This window comes from Gorilla gorilla, chromosome 8, assembly GCF_029281585.2.
Source record: "Gorilla gorilla gorilla isolate KB3781 chromosome 8, NHGRI_mGorGor1-v2.1_pri, whole genome shotgun sequence".
Classification (NCBI taxonomy): Eukaryota; Metazoa; Chordata; class Mammalia; order Primates; family Hominidae; genus Gorilla; species Gorilla gorilla.
The window spans coordinates 109,064,601-109,075,613 of record NC_073232.2 but is presented as its reverse complement, the minus strand read 5'-3'; positions in this window follow the sequence as shown (position 1 = coordinate 109,075,613).

Sequence of the window (11,013 nt, the reverse complement as noted above, 5' to 3'; positions counted from 1 at the left end):
CACACATGTATATATGTATATACACACATATGTGTATATGTGTGTATATACACACATGTGTATATGTGTGTGTACACACACATGTGTGTATATACATATATATGTATATGTGTGTATATACACACATATATGTGTGTGTGTATATACATATATACACACATACATACGAAAATTAGCTGGTGTGATGGCACATGCCTGTAATCCCAGCTACCTGGGAGGCTGAGACCTTGGCTCACTGCAAGCTCAGCCTCCCGGGTTCACGCCATTCTCCTGCCTTGGCCTCCTGAGTAGCTGGGACTACAGCTGCCCGCCACCACGCCCGGCTAATTTTTGTATTTTTAGTAGAGACAAGGTTTCACCGTGTTAGCCAGGATGGTCTCCATCTCCTGACCTCGTGATCCGCCCGCCTCGGCCTCCCAAAGTGCTGGGATTACAGGCGTGAGCCACTGCGCCCAGCCGGTCATAGGTAGATTTTAAAATTTTCTGATCGGCTATTGGTTGAAAGAGTTATTATCAATAGACATGAATGTCTGGGTTACATTAAAGGGTTGTGGACACCAAGGTTTAATCATGCAGATGAAGCCTCCGGGTAACAGGCTTCAAAGAGAATAGATTGTAAATGTTTCTTATCAGACTTAAGGTCTGTGTTAATGTTAATGCTGGTTGGCTTTTCCTGAATTCCAAAAGAGAGGAGGGTATAATGAAGCATGTCCGACCCTCCCTTCCCATCATGACCTGAACCAGTTTTTCAGGTTAACTTTGGAATCTCCTTGGCCAAGAGAAGGGGTCCATTCAAATGGTTAGGGGACCTTGGAATTTTATTTTTGGTTTACATAGTGAAGGCTAGCTTATTACAGGCTTTTTATTCTTTTTTTTTTTTTTTTTTTTGACAGAATCTCACTTTCTCTCCCAGGTTGGAGTGCAGTGGCACAATCTCACTTCACCGCAACCTCTGCCTTCTGGGTTCAAGCAATTCTCCTGCCTCAGCCTCCTGAGGAGCTGGGATTACCAGCTCCCAGGTAATCTAGGAGCTGGGTACACACCACCACGCCTAGCTAATTTTTGTATTTTTAGTAGAGATGGGGTTTCACCTTGTTGGCCAGGCTGGTCTCAAACTCCTGACCTCAGGCGATCCACCCACCTTGGCTTCCCAAAGTGCTGGGATCACAGGCATGAGCCACCATGCTGGCCCGATATTTTATTTTATTTTATTTTACTTTTTCATTTTTAATTATTTTTGAGACCAAGTTTCACTCTTGTTGCCCAGGCCAGAGTGCAATGGCGCGATCTTGGCTCACCACAACCTCCACCTCCCGGGTGCAAGCGATTCTCCTGCCTCAGCCTCCTGAGTACCTGGGATTACAGGCATGCGCCACCACACTTGGCTAATTTTGTATGTATAGTAGAGATGGGGTTGTCAGTATAGTAGAGATGTTGGTCAGGCTGGTCTCGAACTCCCAACCTCAGGTGATCCACCCACCTCAGCCTCCCAAAGTGTTGGGATTACAGGCATGAGCCACCACACCTGGCCCTGATATTTTATTTTTATAATTCTTTTTTTTTTTTTTTTGAGGTGGAGTCTCACTCTGTCGCCCAGGCTGGAGTGCAGTAGTGCGATCTCGGCTCACTGCAACCTCCACCTCCCGGGTTCATGCCATTCTCCTGACTTGGCCTCCTGAGTAGCTAGGACTACAGGCGCCCACCACCACGCCCGGCTAATTTTTTATATTTTTAGTAAAGATGGGGTTTCACCGTGTTAGCCAGGATGGTCTCGATCTCCTGACCTCGTAGTCTGCCTGCCTCGGCCTCCCAAAGTGCTGGGATTACAGGCGTGAGCCACCGCGCCCAGCCAATTCTTTTTAAGAGACAGGGTCTTGCCACATTGCCCAGACTGGTCTTGAACTTCTGAGCTCAAGTGATCCTCCTGCCTCAACCTCCCAAAGTGCTGGGATTACAGGCACAAACCACTGTGCCTGGCCTTTTTTAAAATAGAGACGGGGTTTCCCCATGTTGCCCAGGCTAGTCTCAAACTCCTGGGCTCAAGCAATCTGCCTGCCTTGACCTCCCAAAGTGCTGGGATTATAGGTGTGAACTACTGCACCCAGCTCATTCAACATTTTGAATGAAGAAAAGAGTGAATGAGTCTAGGAGCTATTATCAAGCCCAGTGGAGCTCACATCTGGTCTGAATGTTTGATACCAGCTGGGGTGGGAGTAGTGAGCATTACATTGTCAGATCCACTCAAGGTATCAAGCCATTGGCTGAATGGAGAAGGGAAGAGTGACACTGGGGTCTAGCTTCTTGGGATGAAAAGTCAGCCAAGACACAAGTGCATTGAGTACTCATGTTTCAGGGCCCTCTTTAGGGAGAACAGAAGGCTGACTAGTGTCCGGCCAAGCTGGAAGCATCTGTTTTATCTACTGCTCTCTGTTACTAATTAACTATGGGCGCCCCTATTGCCAACACCCTTGTGCTCAAACACAATTAAATTTTAAAATAACATGACTTTAGGAAGAACTGTCCAAAGTGCAGTGGCTGTGGATGGGAGTTGCCAGGGTGTAGGCAGCAATGATAGCTGAGATCAGAAATCCTTTCTGCCTGTTTACTTTGACCAAGAATCAGACCCAAGTTCTCCCCTGGAGTAGAGAAGGATGGGGAACCTTCTAAGCTGGGTGTGGTGATCTCTTTAAAATCTCAAACATGAGGCCAGGCGTGGTGGCTGATGCTTGTAATCCCAGCACTTTGGGAGGCCGAGGCGGGCGGATCACAAGGTCAGGAGATCAAGACCATCCTGGCTGACACGGTGAAACACTGTCTCTACTAAAAGTACAAAAAAATTAGCCAGGCGTGGTGGCGGGCACCAGTAGTCCCAGCTACTCGGGAGGCTGAGGCAGGAGAACGGTGTGAACCTGGGAGGCGGAGCTTGCAGTGAGCCGAGATCGCACCACTGCACTCCAGCCTGGGCGACAGAGCGAGACTCTGTCTCAAAAAACAAACAAACAAAAAATCTCAAACATGAGATCAAAACCTGATCACATGAAATCTGAACCTTCTGTATTACAGACCTTGGCCCTCATGGAACCCCTTTTGGCCTTGCCCAGAAGATGTCTGAACCCTAGAACCTGAGTAGGATTGTGGGAAGAGCACTAGAGAGGTGGGAAGGGGACTTCAACTTTAGTTTGGACCTTACCCGTGCGGCCCTAGGCATGTTTCCTGATCGTCTGGGCCTCAGAGGAAAACCAACTGGACCAGCATTCCCAAAGTATCCCCAGGATTTTAACAGGTGTTACGGAAAAGGGAGTTCTGTTAACCAGTGTTTCCCAAACGGTCGTAGGGAGCACTCACTGGTGTTAGGTGGGATGACCTGAGCAGGTTCTGGGATCAAATTAATATTTTTACTCATTCTAACTAATTTTGGCAAATGATCCTCATTTTTCCACTCATAGTAGTGAGATAAAATGCTCTTTTAGAATGTACCTTTTAAAAGGTGAGTAGATTTAAAGAAAGAAGATCAAGTCAGTAACAGTTCAGGTTGCTGATATGGCAAAACGCGTGAAGGCAGTACACAAATTACTGAGACTTGAGGTAATTCTCTATTAAACCAAATAACGTGGCTTATTTGTTGCAGGACTCCTGAGGAATTTTGTCTTGTTGATGGCCACTTTGTTTCTTCAAGGAGGGATTTGGCACCTAGCATTTCTTGAATTTATTTGACCATAGAACCACTCTTTTGGCCGAGTGTGGTGGCTCATGCCTGTAATCCTAGAACTTTGGGAGGCTGAGGCGGACGGATCTCCTGAGGTCAGGAGTTTGAGACCAGCCTGGCCAACATGGTGAAACCCTGTCTCTACCAAAAATACAAAAATATTTATCCAGGCATGGTGGCACGCATCTGTGGCCCCAGCTACTCAGGAGGCTGAGGCAGGAGAATCACTTGAATCCAGGAGGTGGAGGTTGCAGTGAGCTGAGATCAGGCCACTGCACTCCAGCCTGGGTGATAGAGCAAGACTCTGTCTCAAACAAAACAAAACAAAACAAAACAAAACAACAACAACAACAAAACACTCTTTTTCTTTAAAGTAACAGAGCTTCTTGTTAGATTCTAGTTCTGGAGATTGTTCTTCCAAGAAATGCTTATGAGAAGTGAAGAGGTGGCTTTTAGAGCTGATATTCTTAGGACCTTGGTTCCTTCTCCTTCCCTATGTTGGATGGAAATTCTTAGAAGGGAGCACAGGGATGGAGCTGGAAACAGCCATCTAAGCAGGTTTAGATCATAGTTAAAAGCACATTCGCCCCTAAATGCAATGTAATATCCTGGATTGGATGCTGAAACAGAAAAGGGATATTAGGGGAAAAAAACCCTAGTGAAATTTGGAGTTTAGTTAATACTAGTTAAAACTAGTGGCATATAGTCTGGAGTTTAGTTAATACCAATGTGCGAAGGTTGGTTTCCTAGTTTTGACAATGTACTGTGATAATGTCAGATGTTAACAATAGGGGGCTGGTCGTGGTGGCTCACACCTGTAATCCCAGCACTTTGGGAGGCTGAGGCGGGTGGATCACTTGAGGTCAGGAGAAGTTCCAGACCTGCCTGGCCAACATGGTGAAACCCCATCTCTACTAAAAATACAAAAATTAGCTGTGTGTGGTGGCACATGCCTGTAATCCCAGCTACTCGAGAGGCAGAGGCACGAGAATTGCTTGAACCCAGGAGGTGGAAGTTGCAGTAAGTGGAGATTGTGCCACTGTACTCCAGCCTGGCTGACAGAGCAAGACTCTGTCTCACAAAAAAAAAAAAAAAAATTATACCAAAGTTTGATTCTCTGATTCTGCCACTTACTAGGTAGTTTGGGCAAGAGATTTAACCTCTTTAATTTTTTGTTTCTTCATCAGAAAAATGTGAATTATAATAGTTCTATTTCAATAGCTTGATGGGAAGATTAAATGATGACCTGACAATAAAGCGTCTAGCACAGCATCTAATATGGAGCAAGACATCAATTCATACCAGGTGATCAAGGCTCAGTCGGGGCCAGGCACTCTGCTCAACAGGAAAAAGCAGGGTTAAGCTGAAGCGGAACAAGAGAGTAGAGGAATCAAATTCACTCACTCACCAAACCCCTGCTGAGACCCCTCCATGCCCTCCATGTGCCTTTGCTGGTTCCGAGTTTGGCCCTGTAGGGAGACTCCTAGTAACAGTAAAAGGGAGGGGCACTTTGCATCCTCCTCAATTACATTCTGTTCCCATCACCAGCCCTCCCAGTCACAGCCCGGCCCCTCCAACATTCCACAACTTCAAATTAAGTTTAGGGCCAAAGTCCCCTTGGGGCCAGAGACAGGAACACTCTCTAGTCCAAGGACCTGAGGGTGCCAACCTCTCTGACAACAGAAGCTGCGGGCAGTCAGGCTATGGCCATAAAATCCTCCCCAGGTCTTGGTGGGCAAGGCAGATATACTGGCTGAGAGAGACTGTGGTTCTAGAACTCTGCTAACCCTGCCAGAGTCTGTACCTAAGTAACAAGTGGGTGGAGAAGAGAGAGAGAATTAGCCACTTACTTCCATGTGCAGACAGACACTGGCATTCATTGCAGGCTTATCACAAAAGTCTGCTAGTTATTATATTTCATAACAGTTATTGGAGGGTTGGAAGGAAAGCAAGACCTAGGAGACACTCAAAGGGAGAAAAACAGAAACAAAACCAAAACATTTTATGGAGGGCCTTTAGCTCTCTTCTCAGACAATCCTTGTCCACGCAAAGTGTTAACACAGAAGGTTGAAGATACATTTTATTCTCTAAAAATAAATATATAGGCTGGCCATGGTGACTCATGCCTGTAATCCCAGCACTTTGGGAGGCCGAGGTGGGTGGATCGCTTGAGGTCAGGAGTTCAAGATCAGCCTGACCAACATGGTGAAACCCTCTCTACTAAAAATACAAAATTAGCTAGGTATGATGGCACACGCCTGTAGTCCCAGTTACTCGGAAGGCTAAGGCAGGAGAATCACTTGAACCCAGGAGGCAGAGGCTGCAGTGAGCCAAGATTGTGCCACTGCACTCCAGCATGGGCGAGACAGAGTAAGACTCGAACTCAAAAAAAAAAAAAAAATATATATATATATATGCATACAATACATGAGATTCTGCTAAGGGTAGTGTCAATGTAGGCTCAAGGGGATGGTGGTGGGAAAGAGCAGAATTGGTTTAGACAAGGCACTTGACTGAGAAGTGAAAAGTAACTGCATTCGGAATCACAGGTAGGCAAAATTTCACTATCTTTTTCCAATGAGTTGCAGGAATGCTATTGCTTCTTTGCAGATTAATTTGTTTCTAGCTATTTTACTAAACCTACATTAATTTCAATACTTTTAACCAATTCTTTTTAGTTTTTAGTACTGAAACTATATCATCTAAAATATCTTTGTTTCTTCATTTTTACTGTTTGTTGCTTTTATTTCTATTTCATATCTTATTGCAGTAGAAATAATTTTCAAAACAGTACATAATTATAATTAAGAAATAGTGGGCATCATTCTTCTGAGGGGAATTCATCTCATGTTTCTCCTTGAATTTGATTTGGTTTAGATGAATTATTCTTTATTGTGTCATGTCATTTTTCCCATAGAGTGATTCATCTCTTCTCCTCTCTGCTAATTTAATTCCTACGCATTCTACCAAAGATCATCTGAAATCTCACCACTCTCGCCAAGTGTGCATATACAAAAGCATGTGTATGGACACCCAACTAGTCTTAATGTAGTTTTTTTATATTTCACAGAGGATTTTCATGTACAGATTCTCTTTTTTTGGTGGGGGCGTGGCGGGGACAGGGTCTGGCTGTGTTTCCCAGGCTGGTGTGCAATGGTGCTATCTCAGCTCACTGCAACCTCCATCTCCCAGGCTCAAGCCATCCTCCCACCACAGCCTCCCAAGTAGCTGGGACTACAGATGCATGACCAGCTAATTTTTGTATTTTTTGTAGAGACAGGATCTCGCCATGTTGTTCAGGCCGGTCTTGAGCTCCCGGATTCAAGTGATCTGCCTGCCTCTGCCTCCCAAAGTGCTGGGATTACAGGTGTAAACCACCGCACCTGGCCCCATATAGATTTTCATTTGATGCTTTTTTTTTTTTTTTTTTTGAGATGAAGTCTTGCTCTGTCGCCCAGGCTGGTGTGCAGTGGCACGATCTTGGGTCACTGCACCCTCCACCTCCCAGGTTCAAGCAATTCTCTGCCTCAGTCTCCCAAGTAGCTGAGATTACAGGCACCTGCCACCAGACCTGGCTAATTTTTTTGTATTTTTAATAGAGATGGAGTTTCGCCATCTTGGCCAGGTTGGTCTTGAACTCCTGACCTTGTGATCCACTTGCCTTGGCCTCCCAAAGTGCTGGGATTACAGGCATGAGCCACTGCGCCCGGCCATTTGATGCTCTTGACAAACTACGAAGGCATATATTGTTAGGATTTCCATTTTACATATAAAATTCAATCTTTGTGCAGTTAGGCAACTAGCCCAAGAATGTAAGTGAAATTGACTACAGTTTTGCATTATAGGAAAAATATTTTTGAATGGCAAGGAATTGCAAGAGTTGAGACAGTCCAAAGTGTCACATCCAACTTGTAAAATAAGGTATTGAAAAGCATCTTACAAGTTTAGCAAAATCAACAGGCTTAGCCCCAAATTCTGCAGATTAAGGAAATCTTGGATAACCTTAGCCATAGAAAATCAGTTGCTTCTCAGGTTATTGCTGCTCACAGTGCCATCAATTCATCCTTGTTCTGAAGTGTAAAGATCTGAAAAAAGATCTTACCAACCATTTGCAAGGTTGGACATTGGAGGCTACACCATCAGTTATTAATCTTGGACTGGACTCCTTATCTCTTAGATGGGGTAGACAATAGCATAAAACAGCCTGAAATAAGAAAGTGTCAGAGACCATCCTTCCAAATTGTAAAGGGCTGAAAAGTATTATTTTTAACATTCTAGGCCAGGCATGGTGGCTGACACCTGTAATCCCAGCACTTCAGGAAGCTGAGGTGGGAGGAATGCTTGAGTCCACAAATTTAAGACCAGCCTGGGCAACAGAGAGAGACCTTGTCTCTACAAAATACAAAATTTTAAACAATAAAATCCTAGCCAGCATGGTAGTACACACCTGTGGTCCTGGCTACTCAGGAGGCTGAGGTAGGAGGATCGCTTGGGTTGGGAAGATTGAGGCTATAGTGAGCTGATCATGCCACTGCACTCCAGCCTGGGTGACAAAGTGAAACCCTGTCAAGGAAGAAAAGAAAGAAAGAAAGGGGGGGGAGGGGGAGGGGGAGGAAAGAAAGAAAGGAAGGAAGGAAGGAAGGAAAGAGGGAGAGGGAGGGAGGAAGGATGGAAGGAAGGAGACAGAAAGAGAAAAAGGGAAAGAGAAAGAAAGAGAAAGAAAGAAAGGAAGGAAGGAAGGAAAGAGGGAGAGGGAGGGAGGAAGGACGGAAGGAAGGAGAGAGAAAGAGAGAAAGAAAGGGAAAGAGAAAGAAAGAAAAGAAAAAAGATAAAGGGTCAGAGAAACTCTTTATCTTCTAATCTTGCTGAGGTAAAGTCAGGATGTTTCGGAAAAAAAAAGGAAAACTTCACTATGCAAGTAATACAAATACATCCTAAATACACACAAAAATTATTTTACAGTGCCATGAGTCTGATGATAGGTTAAAGTTTAGACAAAGCTAAATATAACCATCATTACTTAAGAAATACATATTTTCCTATGATTTCCTGAATCCTTATCTTTACTTTGTTTCCCTTTCCTGGCCAACTTTCCCAAGACATCCTCAGGGTCTGATAGGAAGTGCCTCCTTCCAGGAAAGGCTGGCTACCTGATGTGAATCTTGAGCCTAATAGGTGAGAAAGCAATTCTCCCATACAGAACCACCTACACCTCAGGTGCCCTGGGTTCCCAGAAGCTCACTGTTGTAGTTTCTCTTCCAAGACAGGTTTATGTGTGGTTGACTGAACCTCTTTGTAAGACACCATAAGTGCAGGAGGAGCATCTAATAAGGGTGGTGGACTCTTTTGACCAGCGCAACGGATCTGGGGTCCATTTGTTAGTATCTACGATAGGAACATGTATGTGCTCAGGACTTAATAATTCTAGTGGATATGATTACAGGAGACAAAATCACAGGGGTCAAGGTGGAATGAGCACAAAAGGAGTTCGATGTTCTTTTGGAAGTTATTCTTTTAAACTCTAGTATGGTAACCAGAGGAATTGTTCTCTTCTACTCTAAAATATATTTCTACTGAATTTGGCACTGGCCATCTCAAATCAGTACTGTATATTCTTTCCTCTGAGAACTACTGACAAAACACTGGCAAATTATTTATGTCCAGCTCTTTATCCCCCTACTCCATGCAAACCAAAATCTACCTTTACCAAATATCAGCTCTACTATATGTTACAATTCATTTAAAAACTCCTCACCTATATTTTCATGTTAGACCTAGATTGTGATTTCTTTAAGAACATTAAGAACATTTTTTCTCCTCAAAAATATTTACTCTCAGGCCGGGCATGGTGGCTCACGCCTGTAATCCCAGCACTCTGGGGGCCAAGATGGGCAGATAGCTTGAATTTGAGACCAGCCTGGCCAATATGGTGAGACCCATCTCTACCAAAAATACAAAAATTAGCTGGGCGTGGTGGTGCGTGGCTGTAATCCCAGCTACTTGGGAAGCTGAGGCACGAGAATTGCTTGAACCCGGGAGGTGGAGGTTGCAGTGAACTGAGATCACATCACTGCACTCCAAGCTGGGTGACAGAGCAAGACTGTTAAAAAAAAAAAATACTGCTCTTAAAATTGGCTGATCTTAGGAATTCTGGAGAATTTTGATTTAGCAAGCCCGAAAACACCTGTCCATAGAAACTGAAGCTCTGGCTAGGCACCGTGGCTCATGGCTGTTATCCTAGCACTTTGGGAGGCTGAGGTGGGAGGATCACTTGAGCCCAGGAGTTTGAAACCAGCCTGGGCAACATAGGGAGTCTCCATCTCTGTAAATTAAATTAAATTAAAATTTAAAAGAAAATAAAGAGGAAAAGAGAAAAGAAAGAAAGAAAGAAGGAAGGAAGGAAAGAGAGAGAAAGGAAAGGAAAGGAAAGGAAAGGAAAGGAAAAGAAAGAGGCCAGGCGTGGTGGCTCATGCCTGTAATCCCAGCACTTCGGGAGGCAGAAGCAGGCAGATCACCTGAGGTCAGGAGTTCGAGACCAGCCTGGCCAACATGGTGAAACTCCGTCTCTACTAAAAATACAAAAAATAGCTGGGCATGGTGGTGGGCACCTGTAATTCCAGCTACTCAGGAGGCTGAGGCAGGAGAATTGCTTGAATGTGGGAGGTGAAGGTAACAGTGAGCCAAGATCGCGCTATTGCACTCCAGCCTGGGGAACAAGAGGGAAACTCCGTCTCAAAAAAAAAAGAAAGAAGGGAAGAAAGGGAGAGAGAAAGAGAGAGAGAGAGAGAGAAAGGAAGGGAGGAAGGAAGGAAGAAGAGGAGGGGAAGGAAGGAGGGAGGGAGGGAGAGAAGGAGGGAAGGAGGGAGGGAGGGAAGGAGAGACTTTAGCTGGGTCAGGGGTATTTTACCAGAACTAGCCCAGTAGTGCACAGTGCCACCTAGTGGTGAGCCTGCACCAGAGGGACCTTCCTTCTGGAAAGTGTGTGACTGCAGAGAAGGGGCTGGACCACAACAGGGTAAAACACTCCCTTGGGTGAGCTATGACAAAGTTTAGCAGCAGATGCTACACATTTACATCCTCTCCGGTTTCTGAGGTCTTGCCTCTCTTAGCTTACAGTTTCCTCTTCTGTACAATAAGGGCAGCCAGGTGAACATGAGGTTCCCTTTCTGGACTGTTTCTTTATAGGGATCAAAATCCCCCTCTAAAGCTTCCCCTCATACTTCCTCTTTTTCTAGCTGCAAGTAAAGAAGATAATAAAATGAAAGTCTTTATTATGAAATGAGAATTTTGTTCTTAGTTCAGGTTGT